Genomic DNA, 27,716 nt, shown 5'->3' with positions numbered 1-27,716 from the left:
AGATGGAAAAGTCAGAGTGTGTGTATTTGTGCATGTGAGAGAGAAAGAGGCAGACAGACAGACGTAGCATGTCAGGAGGAAAGAACAGCTTAGGGAAAGATCGAGAGGCAGAAAAGAGCTTCGCAGGCTCCGTGCCTGGGGTAGCTGCATTGAGGAGGAAGATAGGGAGCAAGACCTGGACATCACGCTGTAAGAGCCTCCAAATCCTAATGCCCCCCCAAGATTCTGTCATTACCGTTTACCAGTCAATTCCACTTCAGACAGGATTTGGAGTGGGGAGATGGGATTGGTGGCAGAGAGTTTAGAAGTCTTGGGAGTCGAAACCCAAGAGAAGCCACTGTGACACAGAGGCACTGGGGGAGCAGCCTGGGGCATGGGAGACGAGGAGGTAAGGATGGACAGGTAAGCTCCTGGGAGAGCGCAGCATGAACACTGCGCTATCATGGAATGGCAAGAAAAGGTTTTATATTTTTTTAATTTTTGAAAAGATTATTTGCGAGGGGGGTGGGGAGAGAGAGAGAACAGGGGCGGGGAGGGGCAGAGGGAGAAGCAGACCCCTGCTGAGCAGGGAGCCCGATGCGGGGCTCAATCCCACGCTGCCAGGATCAGGACCTGAGCTGAAGGCAGATGCTTCACCCACTGAGCCACCCACGCGCCCCCTAAGAGAAGATTTTAAAGGATAGTAAAAATAACAATAAATAGGCTTGCAGTAAACCACAGCAACGAGGGGGAGCAGGCATGAGGGCTTGCTACTGCCAGGCGCTGCGCTGTCAGAATCTCTTCCTCGGCCCCTCACAGGCCCCTCACACAGGTACCACTGTCCTGCCCTTTCAAGGACCAAAATCACAGCGGCACTGAGGGTGACGTTCTCACCCCAGTCGTCCAAGGAGTGAGAAGTGGGCCGGGAGTCTAGCTCTGATGTTCATCACGAGACTATTTCAATGTCACTGTTACAGATGGAAAACCTGAAGCCCCCGAGGACCACTCCTGACTTGGGGTCACACGGCCTGTCTCCTCCTTCCCACGGCTTTCCCTCCAACTTGTATGCAGAGCATCTTATGTATCACGGCCTGCTCTAGCCCAGGACTTCAGGGCCCCTCTTCTGGGCCCTTCCACAGCTTCCTCCCTGACTTTCCTGCCTCCAGCGTCTCCTCTCAAGCCCACCATCCACATGGCACCCAGATTGGTCCCTCTGAGATCCGAGCAAAGTTAAAAACCTTGTGCCCGGCCTCAGGAAGAGCCCCGTCACTGAAGGGCCACTGTGGCCCGACTCCTCTTCCACCCAGAGCGCCCACACCACCCCAGATGGCCCCTTACCCCAGCTGCACCAGGCTTTCCGCTCGCCCCGGGCACCACCCCTCCAGGGGGACTCCGCTCACACTCTCTACTGCTCTGTTCACGACACCCCGAGGCATCTTCCCTGTCCTGCCGACTCTGACTCTTCGAGGAATGGGCTTGGCAATCCTTTCCTGGTCCCCAGATGGAATAAAAGATGTTGGCACTGAGGCACCCAGCCCCCTGCAGGACTCCAGTGCAGCAAGATCCCGCTTCCCTCCTCTCACAGGTACCAGGTGGTTACGCGTCCCCCACCCCCAGCCGACTATGAGCATCTCGAAAGGATGATGGCATAGGTTGGGGAAACTAGGGACTAGTATTATCTCGATTTCCATTCATGGGGAGACTGAGGCACAGAATGATAGAGGAGCCGGCCCAGGTTTGTGCACCTTGGAAAGACGAGCTCAAGCACGTCTACCTGATGCAGAGGCCACATGTCCCCACAGTCACCCACAGGGACGGTCACCACACATCCCTCCAGTGACCTGAAGAGCAGCGGCACCAGCTCCAGAAGCCTCCAATGCCCCGCATCTGGGCCCCCTTCCCATCGGCCAGCCCGGCCTCCTGGGCAGGACCTTGCTGCCCAGTCACGAACCGAGTCACAAGTCCCCAATCACGTGCTCCTGACACGGACAGCAACGAGACCCGAGCCGGCTCTTGTGTGTGCAATCAAGGGACACAGTGGCGGCAAGCAGGGCGGCAAGCGTGAATATAAATAGACAGGCTTCAGTCAGAGCAAAGAGAGTGAGCAGTGTGGGAGGAGAGCTTGGGGGGCATGCAGTCCAGGAATTTGGAGGGGAAGAATGCCCATAATGGCATATTTTCCAGCAGTGAAAAACATTAAGACCCACTTTAAAAATGTAGTTCTCACCACAGCTATTCCTGGACACCGGCCCAGAAGAGCAGTCGGGGCGTATGAATGACACTCCCTGCCCACACTTACCCACTGCCGGCCGTCTGATTCAGTCCCAAACATCTTGTTCCTGGGGCACCTCCCCATCCCACCCCCCGGCCCCTGGGCAGCAGACCGTGCCAGAGGCCCTCCCTGCCCATCCCTCACCCTAACGCAGAGACGGCGGCGGAGAGCACAAGGGACCGGGTGAAGGTCCCAGGACCTAGGGGGGAGAGCCAGGATGCTCGCCCAGGTCTGCAGGTAGGAGTCTCTGAGCTTCCGCCTGCCTCCGCTGTGTCTCATTACCCTCCCAACTGGCCCGCCTCCCCCCTAACGCACGCACCGGCCTGGACACTCAGACACCCGCGTGCTTGTGAGCACACAGAAACCTGCGCGGGCACATCTGTGGACACACACACACACACACACACACACACAGAGCCGGGTGCAGGAAAAACTCAGCTAAGAGCCAGCAAACCCGAGTCCAATTTAATCTGAGTACAGACTAGCTGTGCGAACCCGGCCGTGTCATTTCACAGCTCTGGTCCCCCCTTTATCCACCGGCTAATAGTCCCTGCCTGGCTGCCAGGGCTGCCTGGGGGAGGAAAGCAAGCCCGAGAAGGGCTCATGAGCCTGCCCTGCTCTCTCGAGGGCCCCGCGGCGCAGCAGCTCTGAAGCCCGGCCTTGCGCTGCAGTCCCCTCTCTGCCACTCACCAGCTGTGTGCCCCTGGGAAGCTGCTCCACCTCTCTGTGCTCCTGCTTCCTCATCTACAAACTCGGGATACAGAACGTCCCCCTGGGTTTTAGGGTGAGGATTAAAGGAATGTGCAGTTGTGAAGTTCTTAGAACAATGCCTAGAATATCTAAGTGTTTGACAAATATTAGCCCATGGGATGCCACTGTCATCATATTGGAGACGTCGTTTTGCATGGTGCAACGTGGGAGCTCAGTGAATGTTGGCATGAACACTCGGGGGGGGGGCAGTGGGGAGGTAAGGCCGCCAGATTCCCTTGCACCTGGGAGTGCAGAACTGGTCTGAAACGACCCTTCCCGGCCCCTTTTGCCCCCGGACTCCCTGACTCACTGGGGAGGCCAAGGGGCCCGGGGAGGCCATTCCTGGTCGTGTTTTCCACCGTCCGCTCTCCTGGGGAAGCAGGGTGGTTCCTGGGCTCACGGCCTGAGCACTTGCGCACTCCAGCCAGAGCAAGGCCAGGGCTGGAAGGGGCAGGCAGGGCGACGGGGCCGGAGCAGAGGAGGCAGAGTCTCCACAGCTGGGGTGTTTATACATTTGCAGGGTCCTGCTCCAGCAATCATCCAGCGGTATTCCAGGAAGCTCGGGCCTCCCTGGCCAAGCAGGGCTGAGGCGCCACGCCGTCCCTCTCCATGAGTCAAACGGGCTGGACCACGGCCTGACAGCTGCAATGACGGACCCCAGAAGGACATCCCTTGCCACCCACCTAGCGCCCTCCAGAACGGAAGAGCCAGCACATACCGGCCAAGTCCCAGGTTTGGATCAAAATAACGATGGCCACACCCACAATGATGATAACGTTCCTGATGATAATTCCCAACGCTTCTGGCACACTTTCTAGGTACCGGGCAGGCGCTGCTATAAGCTCTCTACGCATCCTAACTTGGTTAATACTTACAGCAACCTAGGCAGTAGTTACTAGTATTGTACCCATTTCCCAGATGAAGAGATGAGAGCAGAGGACGTTGAGGAACTTGCCCAACAGCAGGCGGCCAGTAAGGGCACAGCTGGGATCAGAACCAGGCTGGCTCCTTGAGGGTACGTGCTTCTTTCTTACTCGTGATGCCCAAGCACTCACTAAGTTGTCATTTCTAATTAGTTTAGAGTTACCTGTTGGGTTTTTGTTTTCTTTCTTTGAAAGCCTGAAGCCAAAAGCCCTTGACCTCAAAAGAAGAGCATGGGCTTTGGAGCAAGGGAGCAGTGGGTTCAAAATTCAATCACTTGGTCGTTCCAAGCCATTAGGAAAGTTCCTTTCCCTCTCTGAGTCTTGGTTTTCCAGTCAAAAACACGAGGATAACATTGGCTTCCCTGGAACGGGGTTCCGAAGGTTCAGTGAGAGCATGCACACAAAATCTCTACACAAGGACATCGGCACACAGCTAATATTTAATCAACATTGATTTGCTTTCCCCACTTTTAGCAAGAAATCTCAAATGCAGGTGAAAGCCTCTGTTCCCCCCACAGGTAAATTATAAAATGCAACTAATGACAAATTATAAAGTGTTTATTGAGATGAACTCTCAGCCTTCTTGGAGAAAGCAGGTGGAATGGAAAAAGCACAAATAATCTCAATGCAGAAAGTAAATCCAAGTTCATTTCTATTGGTTCTGGACTTTATTGTGGAACCTGAGTTCTGGGAGCATAGTGAACATCAGTCTGATTCCTTATTACAGATGGTGAGTGATACTGAGGCCCAGAGAAGGATAAGCTCCTGGCAGAGCCAGCACTTAGGTCTCCAGCCTACAGACTGCTGTGCTGGCCCTGCCTGAGGCATGCACATTTGTGTCCTGTGTCTCCGGAAAGAAACGGCATAGAAGGTTTCATCGACTGTCTTTCCCAACTCTATGAGATGAACAAAACAAAATACAGAACACAATAGAAGGAAACATCAGGGCAGCCCGGGTGGCTCAGCGGTTTAGCGCCACCTTCGGCCCAGGTCGTGATCCTGGAGACCCGGGATGGAGTCCCACATCGGGCTCCCTGCATGGAACCTGCTTCTCTCTCTGCCTCTCTCTCTCTCAATGTGTCTCTCGTGAATAAATAAATAAAATCTTAAAAAAAAAAAAGAAGGAAACATCAGCTCCAATTTGTGAGATATGATATAAAGTGGAATTTACTGGAAATCGACCATAAGCCTTTACCATGAACCTGCTGCCTGCCAGGCCACATGCCTATTGTTTTATGCCTATTATCTCTTCCGATCAATCTGGACAACAGTCATATGAGAGTCACTCAGACACCCAACTAGTACTTTCTGCACCCTAACATATGCTGTGCACTGTCATGAGCAGTCACCAGGGCCTGGTGCCACCACCTGGAACTCATTCACAGAAGGCCCGGAAGGAAGAAGCTACCTAGGGTGTAAGACAGGGCAGGGGTACATGAGCCCAGGACAGGATGGGCCACAGGGCACGGAGTTCCTGTGTGTGTTTGGGCTGCGGGAGGCAAAGGCAGATAAGCAGGACCCGGCTGGGTGCTCTGGCAAGAGAGCTGTGGAAGGTGGGCCCTGGGAACGCTGGGCCTTGAGAAGTGTTTGTTGAACAAATGCATGAGTTAAGAGCCAGTGGAAGAAGAAGTCAAGACCCACGGGAGAAGGAATAACCATGAGAAGTCTTTCAGGAAGCAGAAGCCAAGACAGAGGTAGACGCGCGAGCGACTTACTGCAGGTGATGCTTGCACACGGCCAAGGGAGGGGGCGCCGAGCAGCCAGGGACAGCCTTGAGTGTGGGTTGTTCACGGTGAAGAGAGAGGGTGGAGGAGCCACGGAGGATTGAGAGAAGGAGCAACAGACCAAAGCCCTTTAGAGGAAGGCTCAGCTGGCCCAACAAAACGGCACACAGAGCGGGTTGGGCAGGCACGGCGAGGTCCCCGCACACGCTGTGCTCCGTTGGCTGGGGCTGCCGGGACTAGCACAGACTCGGCTCAAAGGGGAGCGGTGGCTGGAGGCCTGGGGGCCTGGAGGCCTGGAGGCTGGCAGTTGTCCGCATTCCCTAGCAGAGGGCTTTCCCCTGAAGGGCGATGTGAGCAGCACGTGGCCACGGCCACCCATCAGAGCTGTGACAAGTAGAGCAATTTGGGAACAGCAAGGAGGAAGTATGCAGCTATGAACCAGGAGGACTCCCCAGGAGGAAGCATCTCAGGGAGACCTAGGGGTTGAAAAGATAGAAATAAGAGGTCTGGGACCCCAAAGGCACCGATGTGGGAGCCAGTCTGACCTGGGCAGAAAATACAAAGCACTTGAGTGTTCTGGAGCTTAGGCGGGGCTGGGAAGCCAGGTGGGCAGGGAACAGATGGCAGAAGGCCTAGTGAGCCATGGGATGGACTCGCATCTCACAGCACAGGTAGTGGGGGGCCTCTGAAAGGAGGGGCTCCACCTGCATTTCTGTTTTAGCTCTCTGGGGGTTGAAGGCGGGGAGCAGGAGCCACGGGTAGAAGGCAACAACGTTCCAGGGAGAGGAAGGAACCTCCGGAGTTAACCATTTGCCTACCCTGAGGACCTTAGAGCTTGACTAACCTGCTCTTGAATCATTTTTTTCTTCCCTTTTCACCATTAAGACATATTCTTAGTGTACAGTTCTCTGAATTTTGATAAACACCTACAGTCCCATAACCACCCAAATTGAGATCTAAAACAGTTCCCACACCCCAGAGAATTTGCCTGTGTCCCTCTGCAGTGAGCCCATCTCCACCCCCCAACAGCTTTACCATTTTCTATCTCTCCAGTTGCTTCTTTCCCCAGGATGTCACATAAGTGAATCATAGAGTGTACAGCTTTCTGCATCTGACTTCTCTCACTTTGCATAGTGCATCTGAGATTCATCTGCAGTGCTCGGTGGCTTTTTCCTTTTCATTGCTGAGCAGTATCCCATCGTACAGATGCACCACAGTCAGCGTATCAGTGTCCCAGGTTAGGGACACCTGTGTTGTTTCCAGTTTGGGGTCATTACAGATAAGACCACTACAAACATTTGCATGCAGTTTCTGGGGGAACACAGCTTTCGGTTCCACTTGGGTAAATACCTGAAAGTAGGACTTCCAGGTATGGCAAGCATAAGAAACTGCAAAGCTGTTTTGACAGAGTGGTCATACCACTTTGCATTCCCAACGGCAACGTATGAGAATTATAGTTGCTCCATAAACTCGCCGACACTTGGTATTGTCAGCTTGAACTGTAGCCACTCTAATAAGTATGCAGTGATATCTTGCTGCAGTTTTTTTTTAAGGTTTTGTTTATTTATTCATGTGAGAGAGAGAGAGAGAGAGGCAGAGACACAGAGGGAGAAGCAGGCTCCATGCAGGGAGCCCGACGCGGGACTCGATCCTGGGACTCCAGGATCATGCCCTGGGCCAAAGGCAGGCACCAAACTGCTGAGCCACCCAGGGATCCCCCTGCATTTTTTTTATTGAAGTTTAATTTGCCAACATCTTGCTGCAGTTTTAATTTGTATTTTCCCACTGACTAAAGATGTTAAGCATTTTTTCAGGTGCTTATTTGCCATTCTTGTGTCTTCTTTTGAGAAGTGTTAGACTATTTGGCTCATTTTTTTATCATATTTTTTCCTTATTGAGTTTTGAGAGTTCTTTATATATTCTGCATATAAGTCCTTCATCAGATACGTGATTTGCCTTATTCCTGATCGTAGGGAAAATATTCAATCTTCACCATGATGTTTGACGTTAGTTGTGGGTTTTTTTGTAGACATCCTTTATCAGATCAAGAAAGTTCCTTCTTACCTTGGTTTATAGAGAGTTTTTATCATGAATGGTGCTTAGTTTCATCAAAGGCTTTTGCTGCATCTACTGAGATCATCATAGGGGTTTCCTCTCCTTTAGTCAAGTTAATTTAAACATATTAAAATTGTTTGACTTTTGAACATTATAGCAGCCTTGCATTCCCAGGAAAACCCCATTTCATTCTGATAAGAGTAACCTTTTCTATATCACTGGATCTGATCGGCTAATACTTAGAAGAGAATTTTTGATTCACCCACATTAGTGAGGAATACTAGTCTATGGTTCTCTTGTAATGTTTTTGTCTAATTTTGGTGCCAGGAGGATGCTGGTCTCATAAAGTCAAGAAGTGAGCTGGGACGAGTTCTCTCATCCGTTCTCATGCAGCCTTATATTGTCCCTTTCTCCCCTCTTTGCAGTCTCTTACCTGAGTTATTAGTTTTGTTAATTTAATCCATTTCGGAGACTAAGCTGTGCTGTCTAAACAGCCCAACGGGTGCACAAAGATAAATAAGACCAGCTTTCTTCCACAAGGAGGTAAAGCGAGACAGCAACAGGTTCCATTTACTAATTGTCTGCTCTTTTCCACACATTTTAGTCACTCTCGTACTAACGCTTGCTGCAGTCCTGTTACGCCACTTTTAAGGATTTTAAGGGTGAGACAGTTGAGGTCCAGGAGAGTTAAGTAGCCTGCCTAATGTCACACAACTCGCCTGGGCACAGCTGCGGCTTGAACTCAGCTTCAAAGCTTGCATTCCTCCCACTTTATTTTGTCATTTCTCCTAATATTTACGAGTGCCTACTAAGTGCCGCCAGCTTCTTTAAATGCTTTAAGGCTGGTTTTCTGTTCCTCGCTAATCGCCACAACTGTATGAGGTATGTGTTACTTTCCCCAGGTTAGCAGTCAGGAAATTGAGATTCAGAAAGACCAGGGACCTGGCCCAAGGTCAGTCAACGCTATTAGACACCAAAGACCCACAAGTGATGGAGGCAGGAGGTAATTAGCATAATAACATAATTAACACATACGTGTATAAACTGTATACAAAGCAGCTTTGTAGCGGGTGCTAACAGAGGCATGAACGGAGGAGGTGAAAGCAGAGAAGGGATTAATCCTGACTTGGGCACTCCTGGAACATACACAGGAAAGCCGGCAAACAGTGAAACCAGACGAGAGGGCTGGAGGAGCCGAGGAGTGGATTGAGTTAAAAATCTGGGTAAACAGCAAAGGGTGGACACGGCCCATGGAGCAAATGAAAGCCAAGACAAGCAGGGCACGTAGCTGGATTTTCCAGTGTCACGATGTTGACGCTGAGCAGGGCTGACAGGCACTAAAACAGGAATAGCTCACATCTGCAAAGCACTTTCCTCCCCAGCACTCTATCTTCCCCATCCTCCCAGACACCCTCTGAGGTCCTCTGCCATCCATATTTTATAGGTGACGACACCGAGGCCCAGCCAGGTGAATGACTTGGTGGAGATTCATCTCAAGCCACCAGAAAGCAGTCCCAGGGTCAGGCCTGCTTCCTAGTCCAGGATTCCTCGGGCAGAGAGGCAAGGGACAGAGGAGACCTGATAGCACGGGTTAGAGGTCAGAAAAGTCCCTTGGAAGGAAGGCTGTGGGGCTTCGGTGACACGGGCTCTATCTTAATCTGATAATCTTAACGATTGGGCTCTGCAATCTTGAGGCTGCAAGTCCTGAAATGCTGATGACACAGGCTCTGCAATTTGGGGGTCAAACACATGAAATAGTAGAGATGGGCTCTGGGATTGCGGGGACAGGGACTCTTGGCATCTTGGGGACAAAGGCGCTGTTATCCTCAGGGCATCCTCTGGATGATGCTGTGCTAGGGATGTCCTTTAGGGGGAGCAGATAGGAGCTAAAGACCCCTAAGCAAAACGGCCTCATAAAAGGTAAGCTGGAGTCCAAATCAAACTTCTAAACCTGTCGCCCCAACCAACCTGTAGCACCTGGAGCACCTGGGGGTAAACATACCTCTCCAGCTATTAATGTTTCACTTCCTGATGCTCTTGACCAAAGGGCAGGGGGACATGGTGTACAGGAAGGCCTTCGGGTTTAGACCTCGAGTGCGTAGACCTCCCTGCCTCTCTCCACTCCTTGGATTGAAAAACCAGAACCGCATTTGGATTTTCAGGAGGGTGACAGAGTGGAAGCCCAGCTCGAAGGACTCACCCCTAATCCTTTTCTCGGCATTGGGCTTGTTGGGAAGGGAAATACAAACTCTTTGCTCCTCCATAAGGTTCCAAGACCCTCCCAAGTGGCAAAATCAGATGCTCTGTCTCCCTCCCCTCCTTTTTGGTGCCTTAATCTCTGTATTCCTCCCTGGAAATTCTAAGATGTTTCCTTTCTCTTGGCTAGGTACACACTCCCCATTTCCCTGGCTGCAAATCACTTCCCCATGCTCGTCCCAGCCCACCCCCAGCCAAGCCTCCTCACCCCTCTCTCCCACCCCAGACTCCCTTCTGTCCATCAGTCTTCAGCTCCCATGACCGGAGCACATGACGAGTATTTTTTCAATACATCCCCATGACTAACATAAGGGTACATGGGCTATAAATATCAGAGCTGACTAGGAATAATAACTGAACTGCCACTACTAATACTACTAATAATATAATGAGGTAATAAATGATAATACCAATAACAGTGATTATAGATAACACTAATATTGTCAGGGGCCAAGCATTTTTTTAAGTACTTTTTATACATCAAGTCACTTAGTTCTCAAAACCATCTTTTGGGGGGGGGGTACCATTATTATTTCCATTTTACAGATGAGAAAATGGAAGCATGGAGAGCTAAGTAAATTGTTCAAGGTCTCACAGTCTGTTGGTTTGACTCTGAAGCGTGGTCACATAACGTCTCTGCACAACTCTGTTGGCCTCCCCTGGTGAGCCTATGCTATCACTAGACCTTTCTAGGCCCTGGCTCTTCAGATCTATGTCCTCGAGGTCCCAGAAACTTACCAAAGGAAACAGTAAATATTCTGAGAAAAAGTCCCTGAAAATTAAGACCCATTTCAGATGCCATTCATTCATTCTAAAAATATACATATTTACCAAGTTCCTAGAACAGACTGGGCAAGCTTACATCCTGGTGGGGGGGAAAGAAATACAAGTATACAAGTACTGTGATTTCACAAAGTGACAAATGATATAAATAGGGACAGAAAGGTAAGGAGTTAAGGAGTGTGGGTGGGAGGAGACTATTTAATTTGAGCGATGCACTCCCCCTACCTGTCAAGGACCAGCCCCCCCAACATTAGAGAAGAAAGTTTCAGGCAGATGAGACAAGTGCAAAGGCCCTGAGACAGAAACGAGTTTGTGGAGCTAAAGGAGAAACTGCAAAACTGAAAGGAGACCAAAGAGGGGAAAGCAAAGTAGAAGCATTTGTGAAGCTAAGGAGGCCACCAGGGAGCACGTGGAGGCCAGGCTAGACTCTGATCCTGTTCTGCATGAGGTGAGTGGCTTGGGCCAGTGGGTTGGAAGAGAGACCGCGGACAAGCAGACAGGGCACGCCGAGGTCACCCTCAGCTTCTGCTGACCCACTGATTCTTTACCCAAGTGGTGAAAAGACGCAGCCCCACATCTCGGCCACTGACCCCCCGGCCGTGTGGGCTTGGCGAGTCACCCGCTGGCGCAGCACCTCATTTCTCAGTGTGCACGAGGGCCAGGAAGGCACAGCGGGCGGCGGTGGGCGGCGGCCCAGAACGTGAGCCTCACTGTGGGGGCGCCTTCACCTCCTGGGGCCCAGTGCCTGGCACGGGGCACGCGCTGCACACACGCCGAGGGACCCGGCTCCCAAGCGAGCGGCCTGCGGGCCCCCGGGCGCGGCAGCCCCAGGAGGCGGGCGCGGTTGGCCTGACCGGTCGGGGCCTCGGCGTGTCCCTGCGGCAGCCAAGCCGAGCGGGCAGCGCAGGCCCACCGGACCGACCGAGGGCCGCCGGGCGGGCACGGGAGAAAGGAGGGCATTGTCTGCAGCCAACCGAGGGGCCCGGCACAATGCAGGGGATTCTTTCGGGAGAAACAGACATGCCTTTCTTCTCGCCAACTGCGGCTAAAACAGCCCACTGGATTCGATTCTCTCCCATTTCACCCCAAACAAATGATAAATAAATAAACCTCAGCGAGCACGGAGTGTGGAGCCAGGACCCCGGGCCCAGGGCGGACGGGACGCCGTGGCCCCGCGTGGGCAGCCCCGGGCCGGGCGCCCGGGGGTAGCGGGCCTGGGCCTTGGGAAGTCCTGCTGGTGGGCCTGCTGTCCCCAGATCAAAGGGACATGCGGTGGGGGGCAGGGGCAGCCCCCGGCGAGCACCACGCTAGAGAAGGCGCAGCTCTGGGGCCCCTGTTGCCTGGGGCTCTGCCCCGAGCCACTTCACAGCCGTCCACACTCCCAGGTGCCCACTGAGCTCGCGGCGCTCCACCTCCCCGCGGGAGCAGCGGGCACGTTCCGGTGGGGTGATCACAGGGTGCCAGAGGTCCCCCAGTATCCTTGCTTTCCAGCTTGAGGGGGGGCACGGAGTGGGGAGGCCACTGCCCGGTGCCACAGGAGCCGGGTCTTCGGACACTGGCTCAGACACTCCGCGTCCTCAGTGGCCCGCCCAGAGAGCCTCCTGTTGACCCAGGGAGGAATGCCCGGCATTCACGGCCCCCCTTAGAAGTGAGCTACGGCCTCATGGAAGGTGCCAGACGTTGTGCCACATGGCACGACGAAGTGCCCCTCAGTCGGCCCCTGCCCACCCTCCACGTCACATTCTCATCTGGCCCTTGGTTCTGTGCTCTTATGGGGCTCCTGCCCTGCTTTCCTTCCCTACTTCGTCCAAACCATCTACTTCCCTGAGGCTCCACATAGGTATACCTCCTCCTCCAGGAAGCCACCCAGCTCACCCCTGCCTCTGCAGATCTAGCCGTCCTCACACCTGCCACCGCCCAGCCTAACAGCTGGGCTTCACGGAGACCCTGGGTGAAGGCACCTGGCGACCTTTAGGAGGGTGCAGAAGGCAGCCGAGCCCATACTCGCCTCCTACCAGGAGTAGACCAGCTGCCTCACACTGGTCCCACCCACTGGCTGGTACTCCCTCTGTCTAGAACACTCTTTCTCCTCTTCTCCATGAGTCAAACTCCTCCTCCTCTAGACTCCATCCCCAACACTAAAGGCCCTCGACCACACCCATCACCCACTCTCAGACTCATGCACATGCCCATCGAGTCCGTCAAGGGCAGGATGCACACTGCAGAGAGCAGAGCCATCCCCAGGGCTCCTGGAGCTGTGCCTTCACCCGCTCTTCGTAGTTGCTGAGCTCCTAGTGAGTAAGACCAATTACCTCCATGCTTCCAGAACTGCTCTCCCACATGACCTGTCTCCTGTCTGGGGACACAGTGACCTCCCTGAGGCAGGTGTCATCTTTCTCTGCTGGCCCTTTCCTGCTATTAGTTCCCATGAGGAAAGCCGGGGTCTCCTCTTACAACCTCCTTCTGCTGGAGAGACTGCCTGGTTCATACCCCACCCCAGCTTCCAGCTCAGTCCGCAGGCACCCCAGCAACCCCCTGCTATCACTCAGGGTTGGGGGATGTTTGCTGTGTTTTCATTTTCTTAGCTCCTAACAGCGCGTGATTGAAAAATGCCATTGAGGCCGGCGCCAACAGCCCGGAAAAATGGGACAAGAGGAGTCAGGCGTGCAGACTTGTCCCAGTGCAGATGAAACACAGAGGGACCTGGACCAACTCCGAGGAATAACCAGCGGCTTTTTGAGAGAAATCAGGACAGCTGAAAATTGAACACATACGTACGTGCAAAAGCCTAATTCCTTCCTTGGAGCTTTGGAGAGACACTTTCATAGCAATTCATGACATCACGTCAAATGTTTCCAGGCATCGAAGACAGAGTTTGGGCCTAAACACTGCGTATTCAAGTCACACGGTCCCTGCTCTTAGGATCACAGGGCTCCAAAGGACCTGGGACTCCCTCCCGCTCCATACCTCCCCGAAGGTGCACTCTTGCTTCTTCTCTGACACAAGAAGACCTCTTCTAGGTCCAGTAGCTCGCGGGGCCACGGATGGCCAGGCATCAGAGAGCAATGCAGCTCCGCACTGAGGTGAGAATCAGACTTGCTGGCAAATAGGAAACACATGACCAGGCGACCTGTAACCTGCCGGCTCTGTGACCTTGACCTAGTCACCTCACCTCTTGGAACTTCACCCAATGCTCCTAAGTAAGATGAAGACCATGAACCAGTGTCTGAATGAGGCTGCTCTGTGGATTAATGAAATGCACTGCAGCCTGTTGCAAGTGGCAGGTTTCATGCTCAACTTGAGAAGATCCTCAGGAAATGTGAGTTTCTTCTCTTACCTCACCTGGGGTTGATGGCTGAGTAGGGGCGAAGCTCCCACCCAGGGCTCCTGCCTCTCACTCCCGTGTGCTTTCCACCCAATGGCTTGGCCTCCTTTCTGTGTGTTAACTTCAGAGAACCAGACACCCTGAGCTCCGCTCTTCCTCAGTTTCCCCTCTGTCCACACCTCTCATTTTATAGGATGCCACAATGCAGTCGGAGAGCATTTTCCGAGAGCCTACCATGTGCCCAGCTACAGGAATTCAGGTTACAGCTTCAAGAGGCTGCAGACCCCTTTTACAGACACCTTTGCAGACACCAAGAGACACCAAGGAAAAGGCAGGCAAGGGGACAGGTGGACAGTCAATGTAGGGCAGCTGGAGATGAAGGCGTGGTTCTAGAAGCTGGAACCACGGGGTGTGTCCCCCCACCTTCCACGAAGGTGGGGGTCTCGAGGCCATGGCTGAGCATCCCCACTGGGCTTTTCAGGCCTGTATGTGCCTCAGCTCCCTGCTCGGGGTCACCCTCTGCAACCAACTGAGTGCCATGCCGTGTGCCTGCCTGCACCGTGGGCTCTGCGGCGTTGCACATGTGTGCACATGTCTGTCGGGGAACAGGGATTTCAGCAGAGGGGCGGGCTGGGACAAAGCTGCAGAAGGTCTCCAGGCAGGGCACAGCAAGAGCTGCATGGCCACTACCACGTGGCCTCCCGGGCTGCAGCACCCCCTCCCCTCTGCTTGGCCCCGAGGATGGCCACTGCTGTCATTGTCTCCTCTCCTTCTCTCCATCTTCTCCTCCCCGCCCATGGCCTCGCAGCTCTGCCGCAGAGTTTCCCAAGTCCTCATCTCCAGCCCAGACCCCACTCCCAGGGGCCGCACTCCCGGGCAGCCTGTCTGTGGGGCCCTCCACACCTGCCTCGAGTCCTGCGGGAGGAAGGGGAATTCATTTCTTCCCACAGAGGCCTGGCCTCCTAACAGCCCCCACCCATGTGTCTCAAGTAGCTCATGAGCCCCTGGAGGGGGCTTCTCCCTTCACTCATCTCTCCTTTCCTCATTGTTCCTCAGCCTCTACCTCTGCTTTGTGGGTGTTGGTTACAAAGATGAAGCTCATAACTGCCCCAACTGCCTCTAGTCATCTCCTGGCCCAAGCTCTTGCTCCGCCCTTCCAGGGCCCTGCCTCTCTTTCCTGATACAAGTGTCTCCAGTAGAGACACAGAAAATAGCAGAGACTCCGGGCCACCACTTGACTCATAGAAGTCTGCTCACATCATGCCCACTGGCTCTTCATCACTAGCTTGGCTTCCAAGGCTCCCTCGCCCCAGCCTTGATCCTCAATCTAATCTCAGGCTTCTTCCCCAGGTTCTCAGGCCATCACTCTGCTCCAGGCACATGACTTTATTCATATTTCTGGATCTCGTCACACACAACGCCCTTTCAGTCTTCACCGGACTGGCTACCTCTGCCCTGAATGCTTCGGCTCTAGTCCTCCAAGTCCCAATGGCCCCAGGAGCCATCTCAACCTCACGCCCTCCACGAGCCCCTTCTACCTTGACTAGCTAGCCTCGGATGTCTCCAGGCCTCCTCTCCCCCTGCCTCCTATTCGGATGTGGGTCACTGGGAACTCTGCTCCCATGATCCTCAGGCCAGGCCTGGAGTCCACCAATCGGCCGTGCCAGGGGCAGGGTGTGGGGTCGGCTGCCACACACCTGATTTCAGCTGTGCTTGCCAGAAACACTAGGCAATCTCTACCAGGCCTCTGCCTCTGCTTCCCTAGCGGGCACTCAGACAAATCACTGGATCCCGGCCTACCTGGTTGGCTCTAGACTGCCCAGCCTGATCTTGCCTGTTTGCCAGATGCCAGTTGTTACACTCCCTGCAATTCAGTGCATGCACGTGCATGTGCATGTGTGTGTGGGTGGGTGGGTGGGGGGAAGTAGGTATTTGCTGCTCAGAACCAGGAGGAGGCTGCTGGCCACCTGACTTCACCTATGACCCCCTGCCTCCACCACTGTAGAAACCCACCCACCAGATAAGACCCGAGGGCCACAGAGAGCTACAGCCTTAGAGACTCAACTCAAACTGACCACAGCCCACAGAACAATCTCTGACTGCAGCTCCCCCTCTTCCCACCCTCTCACTCTTCCGGAAACTGAGCTGCCCAACAGCTTCCCTGGACCCTCAGATCCTGACACCCGTCCCTCTCCTCATAATAAAAACATGAAAAAGAGCTAATAGGTAATTAGTATTTACTATGTGCCAGACCCTGTTCCGAACACTCTACACATACTGAATCATTTCGGCTACGTAGCAACTCTCTGAAGTAGGTACTCACACAGCTCTGTTTTACAGATGAGGGGACAGGAACACTGGTACCTCGTGGTGACATTAGCACACGAACCCAAGCACTCTGGCTTCAGTGTGTGCTCTTCACCCCTGTGTGTCCCCACATGCCATGCCCCCGCCCCGCCCCAAGCGTGGCCACTGCATACAGCGATGCAGTTTGGCTCCTGCTCAAGGGCTCCCACCAGGAGGGCTGCACACCCTCAGGAGCAGGTATCTATTCCTGGCACACCAGACACACCATGCAGGTGGGCCTACTCTCCAGCTATAACAGGTAAGCCTGGCCACTGTCTTACCTCCTAGTTGGAACCAAATTTCTGTAATTTCAATATCAATTCCATCATTCAATAAATACTGACCATATGCCTGCCACTGCTAGGTACTAGCTGCGTCCATCCCAGGACAGTGAGCGTGAACGGATCAAAACACAGGTCTGCATTTATCTGATGGGCTCTCTCCCAGGCGGGGATTAACAGGTTCCTGAGAGCAGGGACCACCTTGCAGACAGGTGCCCGGCTCTGCGTGTGCACCTGTTAAGTGTTCGAAACGTGCTTGTTGAAAATAGTGACAGACAGCAGGCAACATCTGGACAAGGCTTGGACAACTTTTACTACCCCTGCCCCAGGTGACAAGTGACAAATCGACCAGAATGCTGAGGGGGGCCAGGAACCATCTCTGCTGCCTCCCCACTGCCTAGAGGTGCCTCCTGGGGGAAAAGGAAAATTATCTCCCCACTAAAGCACTTCGGAGAAGAAGAGTGGGCCACTCCTTTATGCAAGGGCAGGAAGACCCAAAGCAACTCCAATTTGCCCGAAAGTGGGAAGAATTCTGAAGGTCAGAGGACTGGAAGAGGTAAGTTGGGGAAAAAAGAGTTGGCATTCAGCAGTGGAGATAAACTGTGCTGATAAACAGCCTTTGAACACTTGGGTTATTTATTTATTTGCTTCCAGGTCTCGCGCGGTTGTTAATTCCAGCTAAAGCCCCCGGTGCCCCGTTCACATGTGCGGTGCATTACGTGCCCATCTGGCAGCAAGACGGTCACCTCCCCAGGCCACTGCTCTGAGGCTCCAGACACACTTTCACGTCCATGTCCCAACAGCAACTGCGTGGAAGGAAACACCAGGAGTGGCCTGCGTGGAGTCCCCCGGTGGGGCTGTGTGGACACGAGCTTAAGGACCACGGAGGTAGGGCGCTGGGGCTGGGCCCAGGGCTGGGGGCCCGAGCCCCCGCGGGAAGCCGAAGGGACAAGAGAGAGCCCGAGAGACGCGGGCCCTGGTAATGACGCTGCCATCCGAGGTTCCCTCTGCGAGAGGAAGAGCGTTTGTTCGGAGAATTTTTTTTTTCACATTCCCTCTGCTTAAACAAATCCTGCTGAGAAGAACTGCTCTGAGTGTCCGTGGAAAGGTTCCCTGGAATGTTGGCCCAAGTCTCTGGAATGTATAGATTTAACAAGCCAATTTGGAAATTAACAGATGAAAAACGAGTGTTCTGGTTACATTACGCGGGGAGTCACTACCTGTGGGCGCGCGGGGGGCACCCAGGGCACCTTGGCGCTTCCTGGGGTGGGCTGAGCGCTTTCCAGACTCGAAGCCTTGGACACTCAGCAATTCCAGGGCTGGAGGCTTTGGCAGAGATGACCCTTAGTGTTGCTGAGGGACGGACGCAGGCTTCGTTAAGAGTTCCGAAATGCTGGCCACATGCTTTCTAAACTTTGTATTGAACAAAGATCTTCCCACCCAGGCCCGGTAGTGTCATGTTTTGAAAAACCTCCCTGCTAAGCTGCATCCCTGTCCCCAGTGATTTTGTTGGGATGCCAGTCCAGGCTTCTGATCAGGAAAGAGGTTGTTACCTCAGATGGAGCCATGAATATCAATATATTTGAGGGGTAAAAACGTGCCATTTGAGTTCTCTCTGCAGTTTTGCTTCTGATAAATATAATATTCCTTTACTTGTTCATTTAGTACTGAACAGCCTTGGGATTTCTTTTTTTTTTTTAAGAATTTATTTATTCATGAGAGACAGAGAGAAACAAAGACACAGGCAGAGGGAGAAGCAGGCTCCATGCAGGGAGCCCGACGGGGGACTCAATCCTGGGACTCCACGATCCCGCCCTGGGCTGAAGGCAGGCGCTAAACCACTGAGCCACCCAGGGATCCCCTAGCCTTAGGATTTCAACTAGAATCCTCTACCCAGCTGGGGAGCCTGGGGGTCGGGCCGGGGCTGCTCACAGCTCACAGCCTCTGACCTGTGGCCAAGCACAGGGGACCACAACACCCTGCCAGATACTGCATGGGCCAGGGGCCCTGGAGGCTGCTGCCCCTTGCACAAGCAGACACCATATCCCTCATCCCAGGGCTCTACTGCACTCTTTAGCACCGTTCCTGCCATTCAGGGTACTGAGCCAGCCTGGTCTTCAAAGTCTTTTTGTTTAGACGTGGATTCGGGGACTTTATACACCGCACGTGATTCCTCCTCAACGGCCTTTGATTTAACTTCCAGGACTTGATCAAATAGGTTCAACTCAAGCATCAAGTCCATGTTGTAGGTTTTTAAGTCCCTGGGGTAGGGAGGTGCCCCTGTCGGAGGGGAGGGTGTAAGGGGTTCCAACAAGGGCGGAAGTCTGGCTTTCCCAGAAACTGGAGGCTGCATCTCCACATGACAAAGTGATGGACATGTCTGGCAGGGTCTAGGACCAGATTAGAGACCCATGCTTTCAATTAAGCATCCCCTCCTCACAAAAAAATCCCCTTTGGGGCCAGAGATTCTTGTAAACTCCTGTGGAGGATGTCAGGCCAGAGGGAAGGCCAGCCAGATGCCCCCTGGGCTCACCTCCAGACAGCTGACAGCTGACTGTCCCCTCCCTCCCATGTCCTGAGGCCGGCTACCCTGGCCTCCCCACCTCTCCCCAACCCTGGAAAAAAACTGACCTTGGGGGGGGGGGCAGTCTGTTTGGGCGGGGTCTGACAAAGGCCACCAATCTCTACGTGTGACTCCACACCCTCCCCCCATGTCAGTATATGGGGAGGTGGGGATCCACCTGCCTTCCTGACTATGTGGTCCAGGGTGGCTGGAGTCAGCGGGAGCCCCCCCCCCCACCCCCCCCCCCCCCCACCTCTCACTGCCAAGCCTGGGCACTCGAGGTCAGGGAGTGCTGCGGTGCTCCAAAACGGATCTGGAAACTTGGGAGAGTCCCCGAGCCCTGAAGAACAGAGCAGGGAAGGAAGCCTTCTCTGCTCTCCACCCTCCCCAACCCACCAAGAAGACGGTTTTACAGGCAGACACTCCTCAGTGTTTACAGAGAGGGGAGTCAACCAAACAACAAGCCCAAGGCACACTCAGCATCACAGCCACATGAAGCAATACGTGTCACTTGAACAACTGTTTGGCATGGCTTACAAAGAGGCCTATTAAATCCTTTTGAACATCAGCATAGGGTCTGAGGGTTTGAGACAGCCACAAACACAGGGAGGTGGCAGGGCTGTGCCTTGTGACATCTGGAAGCTCCAGCCAGGCCAGGGGAACCCAGGCGCTGCTCCCCAGCACTGACACGTACAGTCCAGAGCCTTCCGGAAGGCAGCGGCCCATGCTTGTCAGTATTTATTGCCTTATAGCTGGGCACTTGATTTGATCAGCTGTCATCTGACAGCAAATGAGACGTTATCCATTTTTTTTCATTGTTTAAGATGAAGATCTCACCTTACGAGCCAGGGGAAGCACACCTACACTCAGCTTTCAGTGAAAATGGTAGACGGAGGAGCCTCCTAGACCGCAGGGTGGATGCCCCACATGAAGCTCAGTAACTGGGCCACACCCGGCAAAGAGGGTCACCGTCTTCGCTCAGGCTGCCAGAAAAAGATCACAGAGGAGGTGGCCAAAACAACAAAGTATGTCTTCTCATAGTTCTAGAGGCTGGAGGTGTGAGATCAGCGTGCCGGCAGGGCTGGGTCCTGGTGAGGCTTGCAGATGGCCACCTCTGGCTGTGGCCTCCCATCTCAGAGAGAGAGAGGGAGACAGGGAGACAGGGGGAGAGAAGGAGAGGGAGGGAGGGAGGGATGGAGAGAGAGAGAGAGGGAAGGAGGGAAAGAGAGGGAGAGAGAGAGAGAGGATGGGATACTGGAGAGAGAGGGAAGGAGGGAAGGAAGGGGGGGAGAAGGAGAGAGAGGGAGGGAGGAAGACGGGGGAGAAGGGCAGAGAGGGAGGGAGAGAGAGAGGGAAGGAGAGAAAGAGAGGGAGGGAGACAGGGAGAGAGAAGGAGAGAGAGGAAGGGAGGGAGGGAGAGGGAGGGAGGGAAAGAGAGGGAGGGGAAGGGAGAGAGAAAGGGAGAGAGAGCCTATCTGTTGTCTTTACTTATAAGGGCACTGATCCCATCATGAGGGCTCTACCGTCAGGACCTCATCTAAACCTTGTTATGGTCCAAAGGCGGCTTCTACAAATACCATCACATTGGGGATTAAGAATTCAACATATGAATTTTGGAAGCACACATTCTGTCCACACCATCACTAACCTGAACTGTAGCAGGCAGCAGACACGAAGACTTACGTCTGGAGAACATAGCCTTGCCCATCTAAAGTATAGACTTTCTTTGTTGCTTATCTATTTTTTTTAAGGAGGGGAGGAGAGGCAGAAGGAAAGAGAGAATCTTCAGCAGGCTGCATGCCCAGCATGGAGCCCAACAGGAGGCTCGATCTCACAACCCCGAGATCATGACCTGAGCCAAAATCAAGAGTTGGACGGTCAACCGACTGAGCCACCCAGGTGCCCCTTAAAAACAGATTTTAAAAAACCAATCAGGCCAACCCTTCAAATATACACAGTTTAGTACACACTGATTAGACTTTAACGAAGTTAACAAAATTTTAAAGATTTGAAAACCAGTCAGTCATTCAACAGATGTTTAAATCCCCCCCCCCCCCTTTGCTTGGATAAGTAACCTGGCCTTTGTAAGAACACCTCTGGTGATAGGAACCCATGGCCCCCCCAAGGCAACCATTCTATGACCAGACTTCCCTATTAGCAAATTCCTCTTTTCCGGAGCTGAAATCAGCCTTCTGGAAGCTTTGACCTACTAATCAGGCCATGAAGAAACACACTGGACCCTTGTGCCAAGAGAGGGCCCTACAGAAACCAAATTAACTCATTACCAACACCACCCTCCCTGACACACACACACACACACACACACACACACAATGATAATTTGTGTATCCAGAAGTCGCATATCTAGTAACTCCCCGCGTTCAGAATGCATATTCAAACAACAAAATTGATAGCACGCTGCATTCATGCACTTGACTCTTAGGAGAATGCTTCTGTAGTCTCATCTGAAATGATTTGGTTTAGCTTTGGACTCACTTTTCGTAAACCTGATTCTCCAGCTTCCTAGTTCACAAAAGATTAAAAGCAGCCAGTAAGTTGAAAGGCTGCTGAACCCAGTAAGAAGTCAAAACATTCAGCCTACCTCTGATGGGGGAGTAGAGAAATGGTCAGCAGGACTCGGAGACTCTAGGGAATGAGAGCGGCCTGGGGTCACCTTCTACAGGCACCCCATCACATGATGGCCGAGCCACCAGAGGTGACCCTGCCTCTCCAACTGAGGAATCTGCTGTTGAATGAGACAAACATACTTTTGAAATCTTCTCATCCAAAGTGAGTATGTCAGCTAACATCATGATACCTAAGTGTCATGATTTCATTATCTAAGAGAAGTCACTTAGGGTGGGAGAGCTCAGTTTAAACTGGTGTTGCCTAAGTGAGGTGTCACTGTGTTATCTCAGTGTGCAATGTGGTGTTCAAGGACCAGTGATGCTGATGACTCTATGCACAGTCACCGCGCCGGTTGGCTGATTCCCATGGTAACTGGAACTAGGCAGGAAAGTACTTGACTAAAAGACACTTACATGACCTGCTCTCAGAGAGATAAGAACTGTTGAAATTAGCATGTTAATATTTGATTCAAAACAAGTAACATCCCTGCCTTATGATAACTCCACGTTCACGACCCAGATGCACATTTCCTCATGCATATTTATTTTAATTTCTAATTTGCTCAGTAAACCCTTTTCCTAGAGAGCCCAAGGAGGTAAGCTGCAGGCTGCTCCTAGAACAGTAATTGTGGCTTTAATCCCTCCATCGCTGGAGTCCCCAGACCCCCAAGCCAGCTGCCAGGGGCCAGGACTTGGGCACGAGTGCCCACGAAGGAACAAGAACTTAGTGATCTGGGCAGCCAGGGAAGTACAATCAATGCCAAACAATGTTTAGCCCAAAGTCATTCATTTTGGGCTCAGGAACACAGACTCACACTCTGGTGTGCGCACACTAGTGCACACACACACTCCGAGACAACAACAACACCCCTTGGAATCACCTCCATGGCTCAGCATGTATAAGCCCCAGAGGCAGAAACACCTGCCACAGCTAGGGGTAATATGCTGCTCTGGGGGTCAGAATAGGGGTGCTTCAGGGGTACTTCCATTTTCACAGCACATATCAACTCCCGCCCACTATTTTACTCACTTATTATGTTTACTTGCTGCCGGTCTGTTCCTGCTAGAATGTAAGATGCACAAGGGCCCCGAACATCCTTCTGTTCCAGAGAGGAAACTGCAGCACCCAGGACGCTCCCCAACACGGAGCAGACGCATCAGTAATCATTTGTTGAGTGAATGAGAAATGAATGGGTGGCGATTCCATTTGGAGGGGCCAAAAGAAATGTGTCAGGCCTGGCAAGCACCTGGCCCGTGTGCCCCTGGCCGTGTCTCCTGTGTCTGCCATCAACACATCGCAGCCCTGTGTCCCGGGCAATGGAGCCTCAGAATTACTCTCTCTCTTTTTTTTTAATATATATTTTTTTAATTGAAGTTTGATTTGCCAACTCGTAGTTCTCATCCCGTCAAGTGCCCCCCTCAGTGCCCAGTCACAATCATTCTCAACCCAAGATCTCAGGCAGCCTCTACTGTAGACTCCTCATTAACATAGGAAATGGGCTCTGCTTACCATTCCAAGGCCAGGCTATTATCACTGAAGCCTGGAGGTTTTGTTTGCTTGTTTGTTTTTCTTGCCCCAACAGATCCACAGGTGGGGGGTTGATGTCTCTTGCTCCGGACAGGTGCAAATAAAAGGTCACTGGGTGAGTCTGTTCTCACAAGCAGGATGCAGCTGGTAGCAATGGGCTTATCTTCAGCTCAACCAGCCTTGGGCTCTTTCTTTCTTTCTTTCTTTCTTTCTTTCTTTCTTTCTTTCTTTCTTTCTTTCTTTCAGATCTTATTTATTTATTCATGAGAGACAGAGAGAGAGAGAGGCAGACACAGGCAGAGGGAGAAGCAGGCTCCATGCAGGGAGCCCGACGTGGGACTCGATCCTGTGACTCTAGGATCACACTCTGGGCTGAAGGTGGCACTAAACCGCTGAGCCACCCGGGCTGCCGGGGCACTTTCTAACAAGCGGACACCTCTGTCACACATGCCATCCGCAAGATCTTCACACGTTGCAAGAAAGGAACCACACCACCTTTCAGAGACTCAGTCAAATCAGGACTTGCTCAAGGTCACACAGCAGGAAGGCACAGACTTGGGACTTGAACCCAGGCCTGGGGTGGCCATTCCAGATGAGGAAACAGGCTGGGAGGGGGCCATGGTTTGATAAAGTCACACTGTAAGGACTTGTGGATGACTGGCCTATGCCCTCCTCTAAGCCAGGCACTGTCTCTGTCATGGGGCCTCCCGCACACCCAGCCTGGGGCCTGGCTGGGCAGACGGATGAATGAAGGCGTGGGCATAAAGCCTGAAAAGATCAGACCATCTCGACCGAAAGGAAAGATCAAATATAATCAGAATTCACAAACTAGTGGTCCCTGCAGAACCAGGCGTGGGTTTCAGCAGGACAAGCAACAAACGCTGCCAGGTGCCAAGGGGAAGCCCATAATGGTGTCATCCACCCCCACTGTGTCCTCACCACCAATAACAGGGCACACGCCCACCCTGGAGCTACCCCTCCCCATGCCTGACTCTACTTCCCCCACTATTCCTCACTCCTGCATCCCTGCCCTTCCTCCCTGTTGGCCACACCCCTCTTGCGAACTGTATGGGGAAGGATCCTGCAGGCCTCTTCTCAGACTCGGTCCAGCCTTGACCCAGGTTCAACTGTCCTCTTGAAGACCTCAACAAACACTGGTGAACAAATGAATGGGCCAATGGTTGAATTATCAGAGGCTTCCCCCATCTTAAGTTCTCATGATCAAAGCCCTGGGCAAATTCGTTACACATCTGTTCACTCAACAGATATTTATTAAGTACCTACTATGGGAGGGGCACAGTCCAGGCTCTGGGATACAGCAGGCAGCAAAGAACAGCAGCTTTCCAACATGCCCTTTGACCTTGGTTTCCTTTTCTCGTCATTTTAACCCTTGTGCACTTCTTTTCAAATTATCCGTCTTTAGTTGATTTGGGTCATATCCCTCCATACTCAACAACTTTTAGCGCCTCCCACTGCCTCCTGAAAAATGATTAAGCTCCTTACACTGACATTGAAGACCTTCCAAGACTGAGATGACACCTCCACGTCTAGCCTCATCCCTGGTCCCCCACTCATCCCTCCTTCCCTCCCTCCATTACCTATGGGCCAGCCCTTGCCAGAGAGGCCCTTCTCAAGTGTACCAGCCGGCTACTGCTGTGTAACAAAACACCCAAAACTTTGCAGTTCAAAGCAACAGTCACTTCTTCTCACTGTGGGTCACCTAGGAGCTGATGGGGATTGAGTGTGGCTAGGCTCACGCTGTGCATCCACCTGGTCTTGGATCTTGGTCGTGGGTTGAGCTCAGACCTGTTGTGTTCCTTCTGGGACCCAGAGGGGCAGCAACCACGTGGGGCCTTCTCTTCTCGTGGTGGTAGAGGCATGAGAGGGTGCTCACTTCATGTCTACTAACATCTGCCTGGCCAGGGCAAGTCTACATGATAGAACCCAAAGTCCAGGAGCCAGTAAATATTTTCCCCAACACGAAGCCAGAGCAAGTCACATGGCCAAACCCTGCATCACTGGAGCCTGGAGAGTGATTTTTTTAGTAGTAATCTAATTTAACACCCCATTTCTGCCTAATGCAGCTGGGCAGATGGTAAAAGAGATCAGGCTTTGGAAATGGAAGGCCTGGGTTTGTATCATGGCTACATACCCTAATTTCTGAGGACCTCCAGTACGGTTCCCACGCAACACTTCACCCATTCAGTACGTGTGCACTGAGAACACATACGTGTAGGAATACCATGCAGACCCTGGGCCAGGCCGGTGAATAACTCAGTTACATCCCTGCTCTCCTGGTGGTATGCATGAAGCTCTTCACCCCCTGCATGCCAGCTCTCTCATCCACAAGGTAGGGAGAAGCAACAGTGGGAGGCAGGTGGCCTTGGAGCAAGCCCTATTTGGAGCACCATTTTGTCCATGATGCCCCAGGTAGTGAATCCTGTAAGATGGAATCGCTCACCAGTCTGAATCCTTAAAACAGCTAATTACCATGTGGTTCAAGGCTCATCCAATCAACGAGAATTTATTGAGGTTCACCTTGGGCCAGGTAGGCTTACCTGGCCCCAACCCCCTGCCCTCATAGCCACTACCTCCTAGCGGGAAGACAGGTGGCATTCGTGCATTCCTACAGCATTCAGCCCAGCACCAGGCCCAGCACAGGTGGTCAGCGCCTACTGGTGCCCAAGACACTGCAACCCCCTCGGTCTCTCTCTCACGATTTCCTGGAGACAGCCTCCAGGACCGAGGTTTCCACCAAAGCCCCCACCCCACCCCAGAAAGAAAAATGCAGTTAATGAAAGCAATCTGGACTTTTCTTTCCATTCCCACCCCCCACCCCTGCCCCAGAGTGAGACCTCCCCAAGTGATTAAGTGTTACAGCGAGGACTTGGCATATCCACCTCGTCAGAGCGTGCGCCTTGTGGTGTCTCGGGGAACACACACAGATGAAAGAGCCAGCAGTGTGACAGACTCAGCAGAGGCCCAGAGGAAAGCAAACAACGAAACCTCAAGATAAAAAAGCCCCTCGTCGTCTCCGTCAATAACCTCTAATCACACACAGACGGGGCCAAGCATGGAACCAACCGTGCCTTCCTGGCAAAAATAACGCTAATTAAGTAGTTATAAAAATTATTGTTATTATGAGCAGTATCATTATTATTATAATAAATTAAATACTGGCTAGAAATTCAAAAGTCTGTCTTCAGGGTCTGATTCCTTCCACTTTTCTTCGACACTGGTTACAGCCAGCATTGGCTCCCCACGGCCCCCCGGGGACAGCTCCTGAGCCCAGGCCGGAGGCCTCCAGGCAGCACCGTGACCTACCTTCCACACACTCCCTCATCCAACAGTCTTCGAGCACCTGTTCTGCCCTCAGCTCCTGGTACATGGGCCATAATTTGACCTTTACAACCCTTTCTCCCTCCAATTCCCTAACAGAAGCCTTGATTGCACAGCCTAGAGGTGCCCTCAGCTCTCCTTCCATCTCTTCCAGGGAGCCCTCCCTGATGCCTCCGGGTGTCCTGGGGACACGTGCGCTCTCTCCGGCGGCCAGCTGTGCGTGTTGTGTACTTTTCACCCTCATTCTGTCACCTTACTACGTTAATGTCTTCCCTGCTCACCCACATGGGGACCACGGCCCACGCCTAAGACAGCGTCACACCATGGCTGGTGTTGAACAAATACTTCCTGACTGCTTCACTGCGGACGTCCTTCAACTCCAACCAGTACCTGCTTACCCAGGGGCAGCTGGGACAAGAAAAGATGGGCTGCCCTGGGCCGGGCGCTGGGAGAGGCGCGAGGGCCCCGCACACCGTGCCAGGCCCATGCCCAGCAGGCAGCAGCAGGCAGCCAGGCCCCTCAGGAACCAGTACACTTTCCACACCCAGACACCTGCCATCTGCATCTCGTGCTTCACCAGTGTGAACTGCTGCAGAGAAAGGCAACGTCGGCAGTAACAGAACACTCTTCGGTCCTTGCAGGTCCGCGATGCAGCCCAGGGTGCAGCCAGCACTGGTCCCCAGGAACAGCATCCCAGTGGGGCTTCTCTGGCGAACCTGCAGTGTCTGTACTTCTACCATCTACACTCGCTCCTTCCCCAGCCTCCCCCACCTGCAGTTTCCAGCACTACCACGAACCCAAAGGTGCAAGCATGCACCAGTTGTGCAGATCTCTCCCCCAGCGGCTCATCAGACGCAGTCAATTCCACCTCCAAACATGAGCCCTGCCCGCCGTCACCTGCTCCAGGCAGGTCCAGGCCACTGCTATGCCTCGGCTCCACCCACATGGCCCCCCAACTTCCTCGG

The 27,716-nt window shown here is 53.0% G+C and overlaps 1 protein-coding gene and 1 long non-coding RNA gene across 6 annotated transcripts in view; one reads left to right on the top strand and one right to left on the bottom strand.

Annotated features, from left to right (window-relative positions):
• The window catches only part of TRABD2B (TraB domain containing 2B), a 207,730-nt gene that overhangs the window by 158,748 nt on the left and 21,266 nt on the right, over nt 1–27,716 (bottom strand). The window lies entirely within an intron of this gene.
• Nucleotides 13,328–17,878, top strand: LOC140594197 (uncharacterized). The gene is made up of 3 exons (XR_011994808.1): nt 13,328–14,061; nt 17,024–17,250; nt 17,349–17,878. It is a non-coding gene; the product is annotated as an uncharacterized lncRNA (long non-coding RNA).

The sequence above is a fragment of the Vulpes vulpes genome, chromosome 10 (genome assembly GCF_048418805.1).
Source record: "Vulpes vulpes isolate BD-2025 chromosome 10, VulVul3, whole genome shotgun sequence".
Taxonomy (NCBI): domain Eukaryota; kingdom Metazoa; phylum Chordata; class Mammalia; order Carnivora; family Canidae; genus Vulpes; species Vulpes vulpes.
This window is presented reverse-complemented; position numbering and strand designations above follow the sequence as displayed.